Source organism: Spermophilus citellus (assembly GCF_964194105.1).
Source record: "Spermophilus citellus genome assembly, chromosome: 9".
Taxonomy (NCBI): domain Eukaryota; kingdom Metazoa; phylum Chordata; class Mammalia; order Rodentia; family Sciuridae; genus Spermophilus; species Spermophilus citellus.
This window is the reverse complement of record NC_138191.1, coordinates 116,489,780-116,513,561: the sequence shown is the minus strand read 5'-3', so window position 1 is coordinate 116,513,561 and position 23,782 is coordinate 116,489,780. Positions and strand designations below refer to the sequence as shown.

Here is a 23,782-nt window from a genome sequence, read left to right as displayed (position 1 = left end):
CACAGACTGGGATGTAGCTCAGTGATAGAGTGCTTGCCAAGGATGTGTGAGGACGAGGGTTCAATCCCCAGCATTGAAGAAAGAGAAGGAGAAGAAGGAAGGGAGAGAATGGCAAACACTGGGGAGATGCTTGAAACAACAAACATGAAGAAAAAGTTAGGGAGAGAAGCTACCACTGAGTTTCCACGGGGCCTAGGAGCTGTGCTAGATGTTTTCAGGAGTGCAATTATTGTAAGGATCAAACATGAATCCACAGAGAGCATTTGGCTCAGGTTTTGGTACATCATAAGTGCACACAGAGTACAATAAATGTTGGCTGTATTATTTTTATATCTCTTTTTATCCTTCCAGTACTGCAAGCTCAGCTCCAAATGAGAGGCAGGTTGGTACAGTGGTATGTGCTTATGTGTCAGAAAAATCTGGGCTCAAATTCTAGCTCTGCCACAGCTAGGTTTTTGTGATGCTGGGAAAGCGCTTTTACTTTCCAAGTCTTGGTTTGTTCATCTGTAAAGCGGGGCAAACATTACCTCCCAAAGATTCATTAAAAACCCTTAACATGGGCTGGGGCTGGGGCTCAGTGGCAGAGCACTTGCCTAGCATGTGTGAGGTTTGATCCCTAGCATCACATAAAAATAAACAAAATAAAGGCATTCTGTTCATCTATAACTACAAAAATAAATAAATAAAATTTAAAAACTAAACAAAAAACCTTTAACCTAGCCAGGCGCGGCGGCACACGCCTGTAATTCCAGCCACTTGAGGCAGGAGTTCAAAGCCAGCCTCAGCAAAAGCAAGGCACTAAGCAACTCAGTAAGACTCTGTCTCTAAATAAAATACAAAATAGGGCTGGGGATGTGGCTCACTGTTTGAATGCCTCTGAGTTCAATCCCTGGTACAAAAAAAAAAAAAAACTTAATATAGGACCTGACGCACACAGATGATCAATAACCATTCATCTTAGCATTGGAGGAGGGGACAGAGAAGTTCTGGAGGTAGGTCACCTATCTTAGATCAAACAGCAAGCAGAATACACTGGTGGTCTTGGTCCACTCTTCATCTGTGTTCTTCTGGTTAGAGTACCTTCACTTTCTTTTGATAATCACCTCCCAATACCCACAGGCCATTTGCTTCAGGAGGGGTAATAGCCCTCTTCTGAGACCCAGAGGCAAGTATTTGACCCAGGTCTGGCCAATTATTATTCCATCCCTCTGGTCACAGTGATGAGTTTGAGTGGACTTGAGACTCATGCTGAGTGGATGAGAATGAAGGATCTCTCTCAACCCCTTGGAAAAAGGATGAACCTTTCTTTGGACTTTAGTCTGAGAGGATATAAACTTGGAGCCGCTGGGAGCTGCTAGACAGAGAGAGCAACTGAGTGCAAAGCAAACCCAGCGGGACTAGAGCCGAAGGATGGGAAGACTGGCCTGTTCACTGAGCTCTAGCCTGAACTCTTCTTTTGGAGGGTCAGTGCTGGGGATGGAACCCAAGGCCTTGCACATACTAGGCAAGCACTCTACCACTGAGCTGCATCACCTCACCAGCCCTTGCATAAACTCTTAAACAGATTTGTCTGAGATCTGTGCCTCAAGTTCAGGAACATAAAACAACAGGGAGGCAATAATATTTTTTTTCCTCTTTCCCTTAAAACAACAAGAATCGTTATTTGGCAAATGTATCAATCAGGATCCCAACTGAAAACAGATTGCACATTCATAATAATTTGAAGAGGGTTTATTTAAGATGCTATAGGTGAGTATGAGGAACCACAAGGGATAGAGCACAATGACCTGGGGCTAATAACAACTGAGGAACTATCACCACCCTTTAGCCCTGAAGGGACAGAGGAGATAATTACCTGAACACAGAGGAAGGGAGTTTTGGAAAATAGGCCTGCTTAAGAAGAGCAGTGACAATCAAAGCTCAGGCTAACCTGGGGAGCCAGACAGGGAATAAATGCCCACCCCCTCTCTCCTCCTGCCTCCCTCCCCAGCATCACCATTGGCTATACCCTGCCGGAAGTTAGAAGGTAAAGGAAGCAGCTATGTGTCCAAGTAAGTCAGACTAAGTACAAGAAGAGTGAAGTGTGGATCTAGAGGGGCAGACAGAGATGGCTGACCCACCTAGAAAGTGACAGGTCTGGTTATCTCCCATTGCCCTACAATGACCTTTTGGAAACTTATACCAGAAAGTTTTATTTTTATTTTGCAGTGGGGCTCAAACTGAGGATCTCACACATGCTAAGCATAATATATCTACCACCTCTGGTCAACATTCCCAACCCCAGACTAGAGGTTGTTTTTTCTTTCTTTTTTTTTTTTTTTGGAGGTGGGTGGGGGGCAGGTTACTGGGATTGAACTCAGGGGCACTCAACCACTGAGCCACATCCCCAGCCCTATTTTGTATTTTATTTAGAGACAGGGTCTCACTGAGATGCTTAGGGCTTCAATAATTTGCTGAGGCTTTCAATTTGGGATTATCCTGCCTCAGCCTCCTGAGCCACTGGGATTATAGGCATATACCATTGTGCCCGCCTGTAAAGACCAGAGCTTTAAAACTGCCATAGTTCCCTTTGGTCTTTCCTGCATATGGCTCTTGCTTCTGTAATGGAAAGCTCAGTCCCTGTCCCCAATGCCAATCAATGCCAATTTAATAATGAGGACACGGTTTTGAGAAAAAGGAAAAAAGAAGGTTTATTGCTTTGATAGCAAAGGAGAAACACAGGGATTCCTGTCCCAAAGACTGTGACTACAGGAGGAATGGGGGTGGGAGGGTGGGCAAGTGTTTAAAGGAACTCTTCAAGGGTTACATTCCAAGTGTGCTATGATTGGGTCCCAGGGCACCCTGATGGCATGTTAGGACTCACTTGTTCATTGGGAGATATTCACTTTTCAGATCCTCAGCAGGCATCTCCTTCCTGTAGTGGGTGTGTTCAAGGGCAGTTAACTAGGGAAAGAAAAGATAATACTGTCTCCCTAATCTTGTTAAGGAGGGGTAGAGAAGAGAAGAGAAAAAAAATATACATAAAAAATAATAATAAGCCTTAGAGCAAAGTGAGCTATATTCAGAAGGTGAAGGGACCCACTGTTGTGCTTCCTGCCTAGAGAAGACCACATCGGATGACACATGGAAGGTGTCTTGCTGACTTTGCAGGGGAGAAGAAGCCACTAGCCCTGTGGCCCTCATGGCCAGAGAGCCCTGAGCTACCTTTATTTAGGCCTTCATTCTGCCAGCTCCCTAATCCCCACAGAAGTCTGTCTGCTGGCCAAAGTGTCTCCAATTGCAGGCACTACCAGATAATAGCTCTGTGACTTCCTTTTCTCTCCATAGGAGATGTCTGCTTCCTTCTGCAGCCAAGCCAGAGAAGCTTCTAGGATTGCTCACTACTGGCAGGGGCCCAAAAGAACCCTGAGGACAAGGCTGAGCCAAATCCAAGTGTCTCATTTTGGTCACAGTCACCTGTTCCTTCTTCTTTCTTCCCCAAACACATCCTAATCCCTGCTAAAGCTGGTTCCTCCTCACCTTTCAAATCCAGTTTAGACCTTAGAGTCTCCTCAAAAAGCCTTCCTCATGAATGCTCCTATTTCCACTCTCTCCAGATGATGGTACTTATCAGAGGTACTTTTGCATGCAAAATCCCTAATATTGGCAACTAACATTTACTGAGTGCTTTCTTGCTGCCTGTCACTGAGCTAGTTGCCTTGTGGAAACCGTCTCAGTCCTCATAGCAGCTTTGTAAAGTTAGTGCCATGAACACATTGAATATGTTGTGACTGTCAGCCCCTGCACTATATTGTGGGGTTACCTTGGGAACAATTACTTTACCCATTCTACTGATGAGAAAAATGAGATTCAGAAAGGATACACTACTTACTTAAGTTCTCATAAGGAAGCAAATGGCAAAGATGAGACCTGAACTCAAGTACGAGGAACCTCAAAGCCCGTGTTCTTAGAACTGCAGAGGTTTGTTGTTGTTGTTGTTGTTCTTAAATATTTATTCTTAAGTCTTAGGTGGACACAATATCTTTATTTTACATTTATGTGGTGCTAAGGATCGAATCCAGTTCTTCATGCATGCTAGGTGAGCACTCTTCCACTGAGCCACAACCCCAGCCTCTAGAACTGCAGTGTTTTATTGCATCCTCAGTACAGGCAGCCCCAGAGTTAGGTAGTGGCTGGAGGAATTCCTGAATCTTCTCTGTAACATGGTTACATGTGGGTGGGAGTTGAATTAGTCAGTGAGCCTAATTTAGTATATAAATGAAATAAATATTCTGTTTAGCATCAACATCTCTCAAGTTTTTGCAGATAACCATCATCATCCCTTTGTATTAAATTCACTTGGCCATAGCTCTGGCTCTCAGACCCTGATGAGATGCCAAACACTTAAAAATAATTCCACTAGTGATGTCAGTGAGATTAAGAACACATGACAGACAAAACAAAGAAACTCACTAAGTTTCTAGTAAGATGCGCAGGCTATTATCCTGATGTGTACCCCACTGCCAACAGAGCTATCCTTAGCTACTTGGAAACTTGGCCTTGTTCTCACTTCCTTTGTGAAATGTCCCATGTGATGTTTTCCCCCAGTGTAAACAAGTCTTTTTTTTTTTTCATTGAATTCTCACAAAATCAGTACTGTTATCATCTCCACTTTATAGATGACAAAACTGAAGCACAGAGAGGTTAAGTCATTTGTTCAACATCATATAACTGGTAAGTAGTAGTGCTGGTGTCCTAACCCTTGAATCTGCCTCCAGAATTTGTGTTCTTAACAACTGCTACTCTGAAGTTTGACAACAAAGCTAAGTGAAGATAATTAGAAAATCCATCATAGTGCTAGAAATGCAGAAGGGCTGTGGAGGAGTGATTTTTCTTAGAATCTATGTACCAGTAGTGTGGAAGGGAAATCTCACACCTAGAATGTGCAGGGCCTGGGGGTGCAGCTCAGTGGTAGAACATGTATTCAGTATGTGCAAGGCCTGGCTTCAATTCCCAGCATGAATGAATGAATGGAAGAAAAACACAATGTGTGATGGGTGAGGCCTAGGATCAACCCTTTAGATCCCCTCCAGGCTCTGGGCCTTCATCTTAGCCTGTCAGTGTCTCCCTTGGGGGGGGGGGGAATGACAACTTTTTTCCCATTTGTTCCAAGTCCTAAGATTGACTCTGATCAACTGCCTTGGTTCTGTGTGCTTAACTTGACCCAGTTATGGGGCTAAAGGATGAAATATGCTGACCAGGCCTGGGTGATATGTATACCCTTCCTCACCAAAACCACACAGAGTGAGAATGGAGGGATGGTTCCAGAGCAAAATTGGAGTACTAAGAACAGGAGGAGGAAAGCTGAGTAGGCACAAAGATAGATGTCTGAAGCAGGGATTCAGGCGATGATACTGGTGATTACAACCTATTGTGATAAATCACACAGCAGGGAGGAACTGGCCCTGGAGAAGTGCATAGGAAACCCAGAAGAAGTGGTACATGAGCTGGCACCCCAGGAGGAGGCACCCAGGGCAAAGAGGGTACAGGGCAGGGAAGGAAAACAGGTCATGATGTTACCGCTGTTGACCTTGCTTCCCCGATGTTGAAGAATAACACCAGAGAAGCACGCCGAGGCAAGGTCAGAGTGGAAAATTAGAAGTTTATTAAAGGACAGCAAAAAAGACTTCTCCCGGAGGAAGAAGGGGACCCAAGAGATGGAATCCGTTGAAGGGCAAATGTGTTCCCCTTTTTATAGTTTTTAGTGATGGAATGTAGGTGGGAAGGCCTGAAGGGTTGGGACACAGGTGGGCAAAGAAGTAACATCTGAGCCAGCATCTTCAAGTTTGCTGTTCATTAACATTTCTTTGGGATGGGCTGTCTTCATATCTGTTGGGGGCTGTTTCTTGGGCTTCATTAACATTCCGAGAGTTGCTCAACTTTTCCAGAAATTCATTCTCAACATGGCCTCCATTTTAGATCTCACTCGATATTAGACCCGATTTACCTAAGTACACTGGCTACCTAATTTTAAATCTGGCTTCAATGGAATGTGTGAGATGTGGCCTGAACATTCACAGGGGCAATGAGAACGAAGGTGAAGGACCAGAGTGGGCACCTTAAAGTGGACCTGAGCAGAAGGGTAATTGGAAATGGGGTGGAAGAAAAAAAACGATTTCAGTTTGGGATGTTGATCTTGAGGGACAGTGGGATCACCCTGTTAGAGACAGCAAAGAACCAGCTGGATATGTGAGTGTGGAGTTTAGGAACAGGACCTCTGGATCTCTAAATAGAGATCTGGGTGTGATCAGCACAGGACAACCATGAAGTGATCATCAGTGAATAGTCACTAAATGGTCATGGAGAGACATACTTGGAGGAGAGGGCCAAGGGTAAACAGACTTTGTTGTGGAACTGGGAATTGAATCGAGGGCCTCAACACACTAGGCAAAAGCTTAACCTCTGAGCTGAACTACAGCACCCCCAGTCTCCTTTTCTTCTTCTTCCTCTTTCTCTTTCTGTTCCCCTTTTTCTTCTCCTCCTCCTCCTTCTTCTTCCCACTTTGGTTCTGGAGATTGAACCCAGAGGTGCTTTATCACTGCATTGAGCTACATCCCCAGCCATTTAATTTTTTATTTTGAAGCAGGGTCTCACTAAGTTGCTTAGGGCCTTAATAAATGCTGAGGTTGAGGCTGGTCTCGAACTTGCACAGCCTCTCCCAAGGAGCTGGGACTACAGGCATGTACCACTGAGTCCAGCTCCTGGATGTCTTTTTTTTTTTTTTTTGGCACCAAAGATTGAACCCAGGTGCTTAATCACTGAACCATATCTCCAAGCCCTTTTTATTTTTTACTTTGAGACAGGGTCTTGCTAAGTTGCTTAGGGCCTCACTAAATTGCTGAGGCTGTCTTTGAACTTGCAATTCTCTTGTCTCAGCCTTCTGAGCTACTGGAATTACAGGTGTGTGCCACCACACCCAGCCTAGATATCCTTCTTGAAGAGTCTGTTCACAGATGAGTGTGAGAGAGCTTACTTACAATCCCACCTGTTTCAGATGCTGAAGCAGGAACATCACAAACTGAAGGCCAGCCTGGGTAACTTAGCCAGATCCTATCTAAAATAAAAATAAAAAAAGATCTGGGAATAGTTCAGTGGTAGAGTGCCCCTGGGTTAAATCCCCACTACCACAATAAACAAATAAAATAAATAGGTCTGGGGATGTGACTTAGGTAGTGGTTCAAATGTCAGTATCCTCACCTCTATACACACAAAGGCAGGACTGGGGTGCAGTTCAATAGTAGAGCACTTGCCTAGCATGTGTGAGACCTGGGTTAAATCCCCAGAATTGGGGGGAGGGAAATCCAAATGGTCAATAAGCACATGAAAAAACCAAGCACAAGAAATAGACATATGAGCCAGGCATAGTGGCGCGTGCCTGTAACCCCAGCGGCTTGGGAGACTGAGGCAGGAGGATCTTGAGTTCAAAGCCAGCCTCAGCAAAAGCAAGGCTTTAAGCAACTCAGCAAGACACTGTCTCTAAATAAAATACAAAATAGGGCTGGGGATGTGGCTCATGGTCAAGTACCCCTGAGTTCAATCCCTGATACCAAAAAAAAAAAAAAAAGAAAATAAATAGACATATGAAAACATCATTACTTATCACTGTGTGGGTAGACACATTTAAACAATGAGACTGCACTACATGTCACCCAGAATGGCTGACATTTGAAATTAAAAGAATTGACAGTATTAAGTATTGGCAAGGCTATAGAAAAATTAGAACCCGTATATCATAGATAGGACTTTAAATTGGTATAATCTTCTTGGAAAACTAATACAATTTACTAAGGCTGAATCTATGTATCCTCTGTGACTTAGCAATACAGAACTAAGTCTACCAAAAAATGTCTAAGAAAATATTCATGATGGTATTATTCAGAATAGCCAACACTGGAAACAAACCACTGGGCTCAGAAAACAATACTTGGACTTCAAACTGAGAGCCTAGGGAGCAGTCCATGAGTGAAGGGATCTTTTTGGGGCTCCCCTGTCTACCTTGCAGACTGGAACCTCCAGAAGACATCAGATAGCTGGGGATCCTCCCCAGATATCTCACCATCCCTGGAACCCATGCATATTGCAGGAAGGATGGCTATGTCCCAGCTATTATCTATTCTTGAGATTCATTCATCTCCCCTGAGAATCACTTATTCTTCCTCTAAAATTACTTACATTTCCATATCTCTTTCTCCTAGGAAAAGGGTATATAAGTTTCTAAATCACATTGGGTTCCTGGGTACTCACTTTTCTGGGATATCTCCAGTAGCTCTACCACTGAGCTACATTCCCAGCCCTTTTTATATTTTGAGATAAGAGATAATAAATTTGTATGCCTGTTCTGTTAATCTGCCTAGTGTCAGTTCAGTTTATTTCAGCAGACTCAATTATTGCAGAAGAAAGTTCCTTTTACTTCATGTTTATTCAGTAGAATGCTACAGACATACATATACGTACACATAGAGAACTAAGGACTAATGTGGAAATATGGATGATTTTTTTTTTTTTTTGTACCAGAGATTGAATCCAGGGGCACTTGACTGCTGAGCCACATGCCCAGCCTATTTTTAATATTTCGTTGAGAAACAGGGTCTGTCCAATTTGCTTAAGGCCTCACTAAGTTGCTGAGGCTGGCTTTGAATTTGTGATCCTCCTGCCTCAGCCTCTGGAGCTGCTGGGATTACGTGTGTGTACTACTGCACCTGGGCATACATGAATGAATTTTACAGGCATAATGTCAAGTAGAAAAAGCCAGTCCTAAAAGAATTAATTCTGTGCAAGTTCATTTATAAAAAACTAAAAAACAGGTGTAACTAGATGATGATCGGTTTTTATGATGGGAGAGGGTATATCTGAAAGAGGCCTCTTGGCCTCTTTCCCATCTTTCACTCAGTGATAGAGCACTTGACTAGCATGTGCCAGGCGTGGGTTCCTTCCCCAGCACGTAAAGTAACCAAAACAGCAACCACCTGTACTTGTATCTATTTTATACAGTGTGAGGGGGTTGTGGGCATTTCCTATTTTTTGATTAAACACGATGTTTCCTGATGCCCACCTGAGAGGGGAGGCTCCCAGGACTAGAACCTCCCTTGGCTTTTACCTCTGCTGTTCAGGGCATCTGCCTGGGGATTCAGATTGATACCGGTTATCGGTGATGAGTCCTGCTTCCCCACATATTGAAGTCTGAATATTAGAGAAGCACGCGGAGGCAAGCATATAAAGCAAGGTTTATTGAGAAGGAGGTAATATAGACATCTCCCAGAAGGGAGAAGGGGGCCATAGCTGGTATCCTGGTATCTCAAGAAGCGAGGTATTCTGCCCTTTTTATATGTCCTAGGCTTCCTTTGTTCTCCTGCTCTCTCCCCTTATCTTTCTCCTTCCTGTGTAGGTGACTAGGCATTTGACTAGGCCCAGGAATGCTCAGCGGGATGGCCAAAAGGTGAGTTGAAGGGGAAAGGGCAGGATGGAGCAGCCAAGGACGCATTAATTAACAACTTTACAGCTCCCTATAGAGAGGGGCAATTCCTGGGACCTTAGCAACAGGTTGGTGCAGGGGCAGGTTCTTAACAAGAGTAGAGGAGGGCTGGGGATGTGGCTCAAGCGGTAGCGCGCTCGCCTGGCATGCGTGCGGCCAGGGTTTGATCCTCAGCACCACATACCAACAAAGATGTTGTGTCCGCCGAGAACTAAAAAATAAATATTAAAAGTTCTCTCTCTCTCTCTCTCTCCTCTCTCACTCTCTCTTAAAAAAAAAAAAAAAAAAAAAGAGTAGAGGAAGGGCTCTGAAGAAATTAACATTTCAATCCTTCAGTGGCAGTCTCCATCTCCAACTTCCCGGGACTCACTCAAAATTGGCCTGACTGACCGGACCTGACTGGGTTTACCTATCTATATTGCCTGCCTGTCTAATTCTAGCTTCAAGATCACAGCAAGCCCACAGCATCCATGACTGTGTGTCTACTCAAAACTGCAGGCCTGGTGGTGCATGCCTGTAATCCCAGCAGAGGATCCCAAGTTGGAGGCCAACCTCAGCAAATTGGAAAACCCCGCAGTGACTTAGTGAGAACTTGTCATAAAATAAAAAAACAAAAAGGGCTGGGGATGTAGCTCAGTGGTAAAGCACCTTTGGGTTCCATCCCCAATACCTATAATAAAGCAAAAAACAAAAAACACATCCCAGCCCTAAGAAGTTCAACTCAACACACTTTCTGAGCATCTGCTCTGTGCCAGGCCCTGTGTTGAGAGCCAAGGATAGAACAAGAAATAAGCCACCATCTCTGCACTTTAAAAGCTGCCAAACAAGAGGCTGGTGCCAAGGCTGGGGGTGCAGCTCCGTGGTAGTCCGTAGCATGTGAAAGGTCCTGGGTTCTCTCCCTAGCACCAAAGAAATGTGGGTGTCCTTAGGGAAATGATGCATCCCCCAGGATGAAAAATGAGTCTTCATCCATCAGCCCATGTAAAATAATAATAGTAACAAACAACCACCCTTTCCAAATTGCCAGGTGCTTTATGTGTATAAGAGATTTTTAAAAATTGCTATTTAAAACAACTGCCTTCAGCTACTTTTGTCTGTTAGGGGAGTGGCATAATTTTTCTCTGGGTAGATGGTTCTTTGTTTAGGAAAATACTTATTAAGTTGCTTTGGCATGAAGAATGAAGCTCCCCAGGGCTAGGGCAAGACAAAGAGAGCTGCCTTGCTTTGCAAATTACAGTGGGAAAATGTGGCAGCAGGGAGAGCAAGGGCTGAGAACAGGAGGAGGAGAGGTTAGGAGGCGCTGTATGGTTGGGAGATCTCGGTTGTTTTTGTTTTCTCAGGCTCCTTCCTTCAGAGAATCACCCTTTTATCTTGCTAATCTCTTTTATTCTTCAGGTTTCACCTTTAAAAGAAATCACTACCTCACATCACACAATCTTCAAAAAGAATAAGGAAAAGCTCTCTATTGACATGGGAAAAGTGCACTGGATATATTGTGAAGAATAGGAGCCAGTAGCTTTTTTTTTTTTGTGGGGGGGTTGTTTTTGTATTGGGGATAGGGAAGGAAGGAATGAACCCAGGGGCACTTTGCCACTGAGCTATATCTCAGTTCTTTTTTTTTTAAACAGGGCCTTGCTAAGTTGCCCAGGCTGGCCTTAAACTTGGGATCCTCCTGCCTCAGCCTCTTGAATAGCTAGGATTACCGTTATGCACAATGACAGACAACCTACTTCTTAAGAAAATTGGATTGTAGCCAGGTGGGGTGTCACACACCTGTAATTCCAGCCATCTGGGATGATAAGGCAAGAGGATCCCAAGTTGGAAGCCTGCCTCAGGGACTTAACGAAACACTGTCAGAGAGACAGAGAGAGAGAGAGAGAGAGAGAGAGAGAGAGAGAGGGAGAAAGAGAGAGAGAGAGAAAGCCATACGTATTATGTTCACTTGGATACATTATGGAAAATTCCTAGGAAAGTACCTAACACTACCATTGGTTGGGAGCACTCGAGAGGATGGGGGGATAATTACAAGTTTCTATTTTCACTTTACGCTTTTTCTCTTTTAAACATTTATCATGAGATTTCATCCTTTTAAAAAAGTCTCTTCTTAAGGAAATCTTGCCTGACTTCATGGTGATCAGGTCCAGATGGCATCTTGCTCTCCTCCTCTGTGACATTCAGCACCTTTGGATTGTTTGTTGTTGTTGTTGTTCTTTGTGGGGAGCCATTCTGACACGTGATTGGGTGACTCCCGTTAAGGGCCTGAGGCGCTCTGGCTGTGTGGGAGCTATCCCGACCCTTTCCTGATGAGAGAGCCCATCCGTGTGGGGGTGTGCGTGACCACTGACCCCGGAGACCCAATCACTGACCCTGACCTTGGAGTGCAGCCCCCCCTCAACCTTCATTGGATGGAATTCTCCCCTGAATCTCTTGTTCCCCAAATAAAAGGCTACTCCCTGGTGTGTTCGCTCTCTCTCTCTCCTGCTAGCCCAGAGTAGTCCTCGCTGCCCTGCTGGGCGGCTAGAGGCGGGAACCAGGGAGGCGAGCCGTCTCGGACCTAGCAATGTAAAATAAGGTACTGGTTTGTGTGTTTTATTTTGATCTCTTCTAACTAACTTAATGCCAGAACCTCATTAATGAAACCACTGCGCAGGCTGCGTGGTAGAGTTCTTGTTTCTTGTTTTGTTTTGAGGTACTGGGACTGAACCCTGGGGTGCTCTACCACTGAGCTACATTCCCAGCCCTTTTTATATTTTGAGATAAGGGCTTGCTAAATTACCTATGCTGGACTTGAACTTGTGATCCTCCTGCCTCAGCCTCCTGAGGTGCTGAGACCACAGGTGTGTGCCACCAGCCCAGCCATTCAGCACTTTTGTGATGACCTACACACTAACTTCTCTGACCCTCCACTTCTGCACCTGACCTGCTCCCCACTAAGTTCCAAGACCACAGGTACCAGGAACTCCTAGAAAAGAATTTGGTGTATTGACTGAGTCTAAACAAATTCTTTAGCTTCCAAGGAATTTTTCTCTTTCTTGGCTTTGAATCTTCCAGGAAAAGGAGAGAACAGCTCAGCCCCACCTATGTGTGCTGCCCAGGCCTGGCTCATAGTGTTCCTGCTCATTCTCTGCCCAAGGCAGGGTGAGATACCCTCTTTCTCATTCAGGAGAGAAGCAAAAAGCAGTCACTCTGCCCTCTTCGCAGCCTCAGCCCTGAGGGACACTAACAACCTGGGAGAGGTGTGAGCAGGTGGCAAGCCAATTACTGGAACGGACCAGGACACCCTGACTGACCTTGGCAAAAGCAGGGACTGCTTCCCTTCCATCTTTCTTTTCTTTCTAGCAGCTGAGGGAGGAGGAAAATGAAGGCTTAATTGCTTTCACCTTGAGAAATATCTGCTGCTGACCATGTGCAGAAAGAATCACTCAGTTATACAGCAGGGGGCTTGAAATTATATCAGATCAGGATGGCTGACATTTTCCCTGAGGCTCTCTGACTAACTATGACCCATGGGAAGAGAGGCACTTGGCCTCACACCCCTCCTCACTCTGCCCTACCAATCACACAGTGTCAGCTGAGCCTGCTCTCTTATTTCTGCCCAGAACCCCACAGGGAACTCTGCAGGCCTGCCTCCTCCCCACCCAGGCTGCTGTCACTAAGATCGTGCCTTCACTAGGTCTTGCCCAGGCCACAACTAAGGCTGCTGGGAAAGAACTAGAGCACTGTTTCACAGGCCCCCCACCGTCAGGTGGACGCCTCTATCCACTCAGCCAGCTTCTCCCTGCAGAGTTCAGAGGAGAAAAGTGGTGCCAGCCATGGGAACTACCAGGGAGAGACAGTGGCCAGCCACATGTGCCTGTTTCTGCCTGGACACTTCTGACAATTAAGGCAGTGGATGAACTCTCATGCTTTCTCCATCCCTGATGAAAGGCAAGTTCAAAAGCCATGCTGTCCCCAACCCCTGGAGTGAAGCCAGGACTGTGATAAAGAGGAAGCACTGTAGCTCAATAGAGCAGTCTTGAGTGATACTGATGCTACACCAGAAGCACAGCAACTGGAGCCACCGAGAACCAACCAGGAAGCTTATAACACTGTTTTTATACAATTAATGACTTATAATGCTTCCAAGCACTCACTCACTGTTCACCTACTAGAACCCAAGTAGAAATTTCCTTTAAGAAATTCTGGTGAGCCGCACGCTTGAAATCCCAGTGGCTCAGGAGGCTGAGACAGGAGAACTGCGTGTTCAAAGCCAGCCTCAGCCAAAGAGAGGCGCTAAGCAACTCAGTGAGACCCTGTCTCTAAATAAAATACAAAATAGGGCTGGGAGTGTGGCTCAGTGGTGGAGTACCTCTGAGTTCAATAGAAATGGATAGCTTCATACTTAACCCACTTCAACCACTTTCTGACTATGTGATTTTGGCCATGTCAGTTAACCTCTCTGAGCTTCAATTTCCTCCATCTGTAAAATGGGATTAATAACAATAGCCTACAATCCCAGCAGCTCAGGAGACTGAGGTAGGAAGATGGAGAGTTCAAAGCCAGTCTCAGCAACTTGATGATGCCCTAAGCAACTTAATGAGAACCTGTCTCAAAATTTTAAAAAATAAAAAGGACTGGGGATGTGGCTCGGTGATTAAGTATCCCTGGGTTTCAATCCCTGGTACCAAAATAATAACAACTTTGAAGGGTTGTCATAAGAATTACATTAACATACATAAACTACTTAATACAGTATGGTGCCCAGGAAGTGCACATTAGATGGTGGCTGCACCTACAGCATAGACACTGTAGGGAGGTGGAATGTGGTGGGGCCTTTAGAGCCACACAGGCCTGGCTTGAAATCCTGGCTCCCTCACTTCTCATTTACGTGGCCTTGGGAGAGGTAATGAATTTCTTTGAGGCTCAGACTCTTTGTAAAAAGATATCAATAACACCTGCTTTGTCAACAGGATAGTCTAGTTGTCACTGGGTCCAAGCAGGGAAAAGGTGCTCAGGAAATATTAGCTGCCATGAGCACAGAATCATCACCCTCTTTTCATCATCCTTCACCTTTTTGATTGGTAGTTTTTACTGAGAGATGAAGGTCTGCTCAAAGTGATTTACTTTAGAGAGAATATTGATTTTCTCAAAGCCACTGGTCTCTTGCCTGTCCTGATTCTTCAGGCCATCTCTAATATTTGACCCTGGTGGTAACTTCTGACATTTTTGCGACCTCCCTCACACTTTGGTTTTCTTGACTCTTTATTTCCCGGATATTTGCCTTCCTATCTCTCCTCCCTTCTTCCAAGGCTCTTCATCCTCCCTGGCTTATTCTGCTGTCATCCCACCCCCACATTCTACCTGCTCTCCCCCAGAGAAAGGCCTCATGATCACCAAAACCAAAACCAAAAAACTAGGTCTGTACTTCCTCCTGATCTCAATGACATTAAATCCCAGATTCTTGTCTTTATTCTTTTCTCTCTTTCCAAATCCAAGCAATTGCCAAGTATCTCTGTTTTTTTCCTTCAAACCATTTCACATCCACCTCCATCTTTTCCTTCTTGCCACTGGAGACCAGTATCAACTCAGATCTGATTTTTGTTTTGTTTGCTTATTTTGGCAATACTTGGGATTGAACTTAGAGGCACTACCACTGAGCTGTGTCCCCAACCCTTTCTACTTATTTAAAATTTTGAGATGGGATCTCACTAAGTTACCCAGGCTCGCCTTGAGTTTAAGATCCTCCTGCCTCAGCCTTCCAAATTGCTGGGACTATAGATATATGCTAATGCACGGGCCTGATTTAGTTTAAATGGATGATTCCAATCTATCCTAAATATTGCAGGCTTTCTAAAAAGATCATGTTAAGTATACCAGGTATTCTCCTGCTTCCACCCTTTCATCTCCACTCAAAATCATACACACACACACACACACACACACACACACAGATAGATAAATATTTGGTACTGGGGATTGAACCCCAGTACTGGGCACTTTACCACTGAAACACATTCCAGCATTTTTTTTCTGTACTTTATTTAGAGACAGGGTCTCAATAAGTTGCTTAGGGCTTCACCAAGTTGCTGAGGTTGGCTTTGAACTTGCAATTCTCCTGCCTCAGCCTTCTGAGCTGCTAAGATATCAGGTGTGCACCACCATGCCCTGCCTTTTTCTTCCTGTAGCAGATTCAGGGCTTCATGGTGTTTCAGATCTGATTGTTCATATTTGACTTTCCATCAGGCCCCACCCAGATTCTTTATTCCACACGTAGCTTATCCATGTCCATCTCCTCTCTTTTCATAGACTTGGGAGGATTAAATGATAACGTATGCAAAGAGCGTTGCACCATGCCTGGCACATGGTCCACATCAAGAAAAAGTGGAGATTAGTTCCTGACAGCAGCTTGCTGGCTAAACATTATGTCTGCAGCCTTCATCTGCATAGCCCAAGTGATTTGCATGGACCGTGCATTTTACTATAGGTATATCTGCTTCTGAATTGGCTCTCTTTTCCCAACTTTCCATTTTTATAAATGGCACCACTGTTCCAAGGCTCCCAGGCTCAAACCTTGGCAATTACTCAACTTTTTCTGTTCTTTCATGGGCCAAACCCCTTGGCACTTAACCATGGCTGTCTGTGTTCTCAGAATGTCTTAACTCCCCATTGGGACTGTAAATGCTTTGAGAACACGAACTTTGACTTACGCTGCCTTGGTATCTGTTACTCTGGCATAGAGTAGGGACTCGATACATATTTATTTTCTGAAAAGGACCTATCAACAAATTGATTTCCAGTAGCAAGTGTGAATGAGGTATAACAATCTGAAAATCTGATAAGATATTCTGAGATCATGTTGTATCCCCTTCCCTTTCTCTACTTCATGAATTGCTCCTCTCCTAGGTTGTTTTGTTTTGTTTTCTGTGTGTGTGGTACTGGGGTTGAACTCTGGCCTCATGCATGCTAGGCAAGTGCTCTACCACTGAACTTCATCCCTAGTTCTTTATACTCATTCTTTAATCCTCCTGAGTTCTGCATAAGCATTATTTCCTTTCTTTTATACTGCATATCTAGTTGCATAGCGATTTTACAAAAAAATAATAAATTAAATTAAAAATTGAAGCCAGATGCAGTGTGGTGCATGCTTGTAATCTCAGCAGCCTAGGAGGCTGAGGCAGGAGGATCACAAGTTCAAAGCCAGCCTCGGCAACTAAGCATGGCCCTAAGCAACTTATTGAGATCTTGTCTCTAAATAAAATATAAAAAGATCTGGGAATGTGGCTCAGTGTTTAGGCCTCCTTGGGTTCAATCCCCAGTAGAAAAAAAATTATAAATAATGTAGAAATATATAAAGTGGGGCTGGGGATGTGGCTCAAGCGGTAGCGCGCTCGCCTGGCATGCGTGCGGCCCGGGTTCGATCCTCAGCACCACATACCAACAAAGATGTTGTGTCCGCCGAGAACTAAAAAATAAATATTAAAAATTCTCTCTCACTCTCCTCTCTCACTCTCTCTTTAAAAAAAAAAAAAGAAATATATAAAGTGATAATGGACTTTTTTCTCTTATTTCCACTTCTCAAAGGTAACAACTGGGAACACTTTGGTGAGTTTCTCTTCAGATCTTTCTCTGTTATATTGAGAATTAATATCTTACACTAAGACAGTATATAAAAATAATATTTTTAAAATAATTGTTTCTCTTAGTTTTTACATGCCCCCAAATGGTCATTTTGGGTGGGGTGCTAAAATAAATCCATATGTGAAATAAATGAATCAACTTCAAATCTGTTCCATACTACTTTAGATAATGCTATCAGAGGGTCCTTAGCACCGTGTGCAGTTTATGTACATACACATCTCCTAGCTAACTTGTACACTATATAGCAACTGACTTTAATTTTTATATTCTCAATACCTGTTTGTATATATGTTGAGTAAAGAGTTTATTTAACCTTCATCTCCTATCTTTCTTAATGTTTTTTATTTCATTAACTTATTTTTAATAAAATCAAGATTTATTCTGAGAATTTTGCAACATACCTTTAAATGGTTGATCTATCAGATAGGGTCTCAGCAGGAAACTGAACTAAATTCAGATAATTCCAGAAACTTTTATAAAGGGAATATTTAAGAGGTGCAGGCAGGGCAAGTGAGCCATAGTGGTGCTTGCCTTTAATCTCAGTGCTTTGAGAAGCTAAGGCAGGAGGATTGAAAGTTCAATGTCAGCCTGAGCAACTTAGTGAGAACCTGTCTCAAAAATAAAAAAAGTTCTGAGGTTGTAGCTCAGTAGTAAACCCCCCCCACACACACACACAAAAATTAATTTGACTTAAAAAAGGCTGGGGATGGGGCTGGGGATGTGGCTCAAGCGGTAGCGTGCTTGCCTGGCATGTGCAGGGCGCTGGGTTTGATCCTCAGCACTACAGAAAAGTAAAATAAAGATGTTGTGTCCACCAAAAACTAAAAAATAAATATTAAAAAAAAATTTCTCTCTCTCTCTCTCTCTCTCTTTAAAAAAAAAAAAAAGGCTGGGGATGTAGCTCAGTGATAGAGCACTAGCCTAGCACATATGAGACCCTGGGTCCACTCCCCAGTACTAAAAAAAAAAAAAAAAAAAAGGAAAGAAAGAGAAAAGTCTCAAATAGAGCTCAGAACGGGTGGGGGGGACCTCAAATTCTCTCTTCTCCTGCATGCCAAGCTTCTGTCTTCCATTGGCTGAACCCAGGTGAGAGCCTAGGTAATGCATTCCATGGAGGTTAATTTTCTGGGGTGCAGGTAAACAAAGTCAGGAATGGATGTGGGTGGGCAGCACAGGGGAAGCATAAAGAACATCAGTTACCAACTCTGTCATCACCAAGAGATCTCAGTGCAATTATCCCTCCATCTGGAATCTAAATTGTAAAACTAGCCACCATAGGTGTTTTTCACATCAGCTAGTATGGAAATTGAGAAGAAAAAGAAACCATCAATGAATATCAGATATCCACAGAGCTATAGGTGGTCATAAGGCTAAGCTGGTATTTATAACTGCCTTTTCCCACTGTTAAGACAATCCATGTTTCTCTTACTCTCTGCCAACATGTTGGCTAGAAGGGATTCTTTCCCTTCATTTCCACAGGATTCAAGCCTTAATGGGTAGTTGGGCCTGTCTTTATTGCATTATTGCTTTGCTATAGTTTTACACCAACAGTTAAGAGGTTCCCTGGTGAATCCATCAGAAACAACAGTTGCACCTGTTGGTAGTAACAACCTAACTTCCACGTAATGATCAGGATCAATCACCCTAGCCAATATTGTAAACTCCTTTTCTGCCATTGACTCAACAGCAAAACCAATTCAATGTCTGTTTCCTGGAGGAAGCATTCCTCCCTTGGGAAATAGGACCTCCAATCCTACTGAACCTACTAAAGTTGCAGACACAAAAAGTAGAAATCTACCGGGTGCAGTAATCCTAGCAGCTTGTTGGGAGGCTGAGACAGGAGGATTGTGAGTTCAAAGCCAGCCTCAGCAAAAGAGAGGCACTAAGCAATTCAGTGAGACCCTGTCTAAATAAAATACAAAATAGGGCCGGGAATGTGGCTCAGTGGTCACGTGTTCAATCCCTGGCATCCCCACCACCCCCACAAAGAAAAGCAGAAATCTTCTGAGTGGTTAAGTATGAACATGAGAAGGGTTACTCCCACTTCTACCGTGGAACTCTGTGTTCTGGCTATGGAAAAGAGGGTATATTTGTGACTTGTTTTAAGTCATATGGTCATTAACACAGCCTTTGACGTTATCCTAATTTTGTGAGTTGCTCTTTGCTAGATGGTATTCCCAGGAATCAGTCAGCTGTGGTTTCTTAAAGCTATTTCTATGCCATCCATAGTTTGTCATAAGGTGCGACATCAGAGTTGGAAATTTTTGCTAGTGACTCTACCATCTCTCCATGTTAGTTTTGAAAGGATATTTTGGTTATTTGAGGGCACGTTGCACTTTCATCACCAAAATCAAGAAAATAATCACTCTCTTTCGGTAGTTTTTCTTTTAGGTTGCACAGGCAGATCCACCTGGGATGCTTGGTTTTTGCCATGCTATTTGGTGCCCAATTATTATTCATATTGCTGCTCTATTTGCCTCTCCCCATACAGTGGAGAATGTGCCCACTATATTATTTCAACAGTTTCCACAGAGATGTGCCGCAGTCCAGCTGGGCAAAATAACCGGGAGGTGACAAGCAACTTGAAGGTTGAAGCGGGAACTGCTTTATTACAGAACAACAGCGGTGTATATATACCTAACTGATTACACACAGCTTGACTCAATTAGCATCATCCAGATACAGCAATCAGCCAATAAGGAATCCCCATCATCTTAATAGCTCGGTGGCGTTGCCTCCCAAACCACTCCGCCTGGCAAATTGCCAGGCGCCATCTTGACTTGATTTGCGGTCCCCAACAGAGATGCCTTAAATTTGCTAGTAAGAAAAATTGCTGATGACCTTGCAACCATTCATAAGGTGTATATGCTCATGACATATCAACAGTGTCACGTGGATCCTGCATTGAACATCAAGAAGAAAAGATAGTGGCCCTAATGCTTCCCATTTCATATTTTGATCTGATATCTGTGGAACCATTTGGGATTAAACAAAGTCTGGACTTCATATTCAAATTTGTTGAAGAAGCATCCTTATTATAATAATCATTTTCAGATTATTTAAAGAAGTATCTATTTCTTAGAACAAATCTGCAATTATTTGTGGCCTAAGAGCTTGGACTTTGAAATCAGGAAACCTCGAGTTCCAAACCTTAATTTACCATTTATGTGACTTAGGTACATGAGCTTTGAGCCTCACTCTTTCTCTCTGTAGTTATTATTATACTCCTTTTTCTCCTAGACTTAAAGGCTAACATAGAGCATGCTATTACTAAGTCCTTTATAGGGATGGGAACATAACTCAGTGGTAAAATACTTACCTAGTGTGGCAGTGTGTGGCAAGAGGCCCTTGATTCCCAGCACACACCACACACACACACACACACACAAAAAAAAAATATATATATAAATACCCACATGTATTGCCTCACACCTGTAATTAATCCCAGCTCTCAGGAGGTAAGTCAAAAGGATCACAAATTCAAGGCCAGCCTTAGCAACTTATTGAGACTGTCTCAAAATAATAAAAATGACTGGAGGTGTAGCTTGGTAGTAAAGCATCCCTGGGGTCAATCCTCAATACCAAAAATATTGGTTAAAATATTAATAATTGTGATTTGTAGTAGTTATTACATATTAGGCATTTTAGGCTCTAAGATGAATGAAAGATTTCAGAAGTCTCTCTGCTCATAATAGAAAAATTTAGCAAAAGGAACATACTCCAACATAAATTTTCTTTAGATTGGTTTTTGTTTGTTTTATTTTGTTTTTATTTTTAGAATAATCTTCCTTTAGGCCCAGCATGGTGGTACACACCTGGAATCCCAGCAACTTATGAGGCTGAGGCAGGAGGATCACATGTTTGAGGCTAGCCTCAGCAATTTAGGAAGTCCCTAAACAACTTAGTGAGACCCTGTCTCGAAATCAAAAAAGAACTGAGGAGGTAGCTCAGTGGCAGAAGTGCCTCTGGGTTCGATTTCTAGTACAAAAAAAAAAAAAATTCTTTCCAATCCTTCCTCCCCACTTCCCAAATAAAGACTTGATAAACTTTAAGCAATCTCTGGGGATGTAGCTCAGTGGTAGAGTATGCATAAGGCCCTGAGTTCAATCCCCAACACAAGACAGAGACAGAACACGCAAGCAAGCTCAATTGGTTTAATCTGAGCATTATCTTAGCAACTTAATAATACCTTTAGAACAAATCAGTTCATTTAAGTGAACCTAATGGTACAGAGAAATTCAGTTTTTATTGATTGTAAGAATATTTTGTAGGCTGTTGAAACCATTTTACAATCACTAAATTCTATATAATTATGCCCAAACTTACAGAACTAAGGGCCAAAATTCACAAATGTACATAATTTTAGGAGTTTATGGCTAAATCTATTTATTTAGCAGTACTGAGGATTGAACCCTGGTGCATTAAGCCACCAAGCTACATTCCCCAGCCCGTTTTAAAAATATTTTATTTAGAGATGGGGTCTTACTGAGTTACTTAGCACCTCATTTTTTGCTGAGGATTGTCCCCAGCCCTTTTATTATTTTGAGATAGGGTCTCACTATGTTGCCCAGGCTGGCCTTGAACTTGCAATCTTCCTAACTCAGTTGATTCCTGAGTAACTGGGATTTACAGGTGTGCACCATACCCTGCTAAATCTTTGTCTTTAAGCCCCCCAAATTACTACTACTATATAATAGTGCTTTAAAAATTGGGGTTCTTGAGTCAGACAACCTGGGTTCAAATCCCTGGTAACCTTAAGAAAGTTACTTAATCTCCTTGTACTTTGATTTTTCTCAACTGTAAAATCGGAGCAACAGTACTAGCCTCACAGGTTTCTTGTGAGAATTCAATGAACCAAACAGATGTAGATGTTAACTATCATTGTCTATTATTTCTGTGACTCCATGTTCCTAGTGACAAGTACATTGTGGAGAGAAGTAGGGACAGCCTGTCCAACAAAAATAGAATCTCGGGCTGGGGATGTGGCTCAAGCGATAGCGCGCTCGCCTGGCATGCGTGCGGCCAGGGTTCGATCCTCAGCACCACATACAAACAAAGATGTTGTGCCCGCCGAAAATAAATATTAAAAAAATTCTCTCTCTCTCTCTCTCTCTCTCTCTCTCTCTCTCTCTCTCTCTCTCTCCCCTCTCTCACTCTCTCTTAAAAAAAAAAAAAATAGAATCTCAGCAGCGGAGCAACATACCAGTGGACCATAGCAGAGTTTGTGGCAAAACATATGTGATTCCATGGAGACCCTTCCAAAAATCCTGCCTTCACCAAGAACTGAAGCTGATGGGTGAATATGCACTCCAAAACAAATGTAAGATCTGGAGGGCCAAATTTGCTCTGATGGAGATCCACAAGGCTGCCCAGGAGCTGTTGGTGATGGGCCAGGACCCTCGGCATCTGTTTGAAGGCAATGCCCTGTTGCAACAGATCCTTGTAAGTTGCTGAACAAGGGTCACATAAAGCTGGATTACATTTGGAGCCTAAAGATGGGGATTTCTTGGAGAGGTGCCGCAGACCCAGGTGTTGAGCCTGGGTTTGGCCAAGTCCATTCACCATGCCCACGTGTGGATCTCCCAGAGCCTTATCAGCATCAGCAGGTAAATGGTGAACCTGCACCCTCCTTGTCCTGCACATCCGGAGGCACATCATCCTCTCCCTCCACCTTCTGGACCAGGGTGGCAGTCCAATCTGCCAGACGAGGAAGGACATCAAGAAGGGTTAGGAAGCCGGGGGTTTTGGGTGTGTGGGAGATTCCCACTTCTCCGAGAACATCATGGAATCCCTTACCCCAAGAGTGCCAAATTCAAAGGTTTCCTCAAACAATCCCCACAGGACACAGTGTCCGCTTGCTGTTCCTGAGTCACCCTGCCAATCAGCACCCTCCATGTCCCCTATGCGACCCTTCTTAAGCCGAAGCTTGTAAGCACACACTCTTCTCTCTTCTCTCTTCTTTCTCTCTCTGCCCTCCTCCTCTCCTCTCTCTGCTCTCTGCTCTCTGCCTCTCCTTCGGGCAGCACCCCAATAAAATCTCTTGGTTGAATCTCCGTCTTGGGTGAGTCACTCACCTTTCAGGGTGCAGTGGTATACGCCTTTAATCCCAGCAGTTTGGGAGGCTGAGGCGGGAGGATCATGAGTTCAAAGCCAGCCTCAGCAAAGGCGAGGCACTAAGCAACTCAGTGAGACCCTGTCTCTAAATAAAATACAAAATAGGGCTGGGGATGTGGCTTAGTAGCCTAGTGTCCCTGAGTTCAATCCCTGGTACACCCTCCCCCCCCAAAAAAAAGAAGGGTTAGCGGGAGGGGCAGGATCCATAGGTGAGGAAGAGGATTAAGCCCACCCCTCGCCTTCTGGACTGGTGGATCATCTAGTTTTCTAGTCAGATAATAAAACAGGACTAACAGTCTGGAAAAAAAGAAGTATCTCAGAATCACAAGTATCCCAGTGATCTCCTCTCAGGAAAACATCTTATTGCACAGGTAGTGAACTTCACATCTTCCCAGTGAGTCTGCTTTTCGGGGCATAGAATCAACAGACTCATCTCATCCTTTGATAAATGGAATTTTCTGAAAGTCCATTTAAAAAGCTTAAAGCAGCTCCAGTCTCCTTCCCACTCTTTACTTTTCACTGTGGCCCCATGGATGAGAG

The 23,782-nt window shown here is 43.7% G+C and overlaps 1 long non-coding RNA gene across 1 annotated transcript; it reads left to right on the top strand.

Annotated features, from left to right (window-relative positions):
• The first annotated feature begins 4,012 nt into the window (after positions 1-4,012).
• On the top strand, positions 4,013-23,155 carry LOC308655753. Its single transcript, XR_014023520.1, has 3 exons — positions 4,013-4,078; positions 4,659-4,713; positions 22,308-23,155. It is a non-coding gene; the product is annotated as an uncharacterized lncRNA (long non-coding RNA).
• Positions 23,156-23,782: the final 627 nt, after the last annotated feature.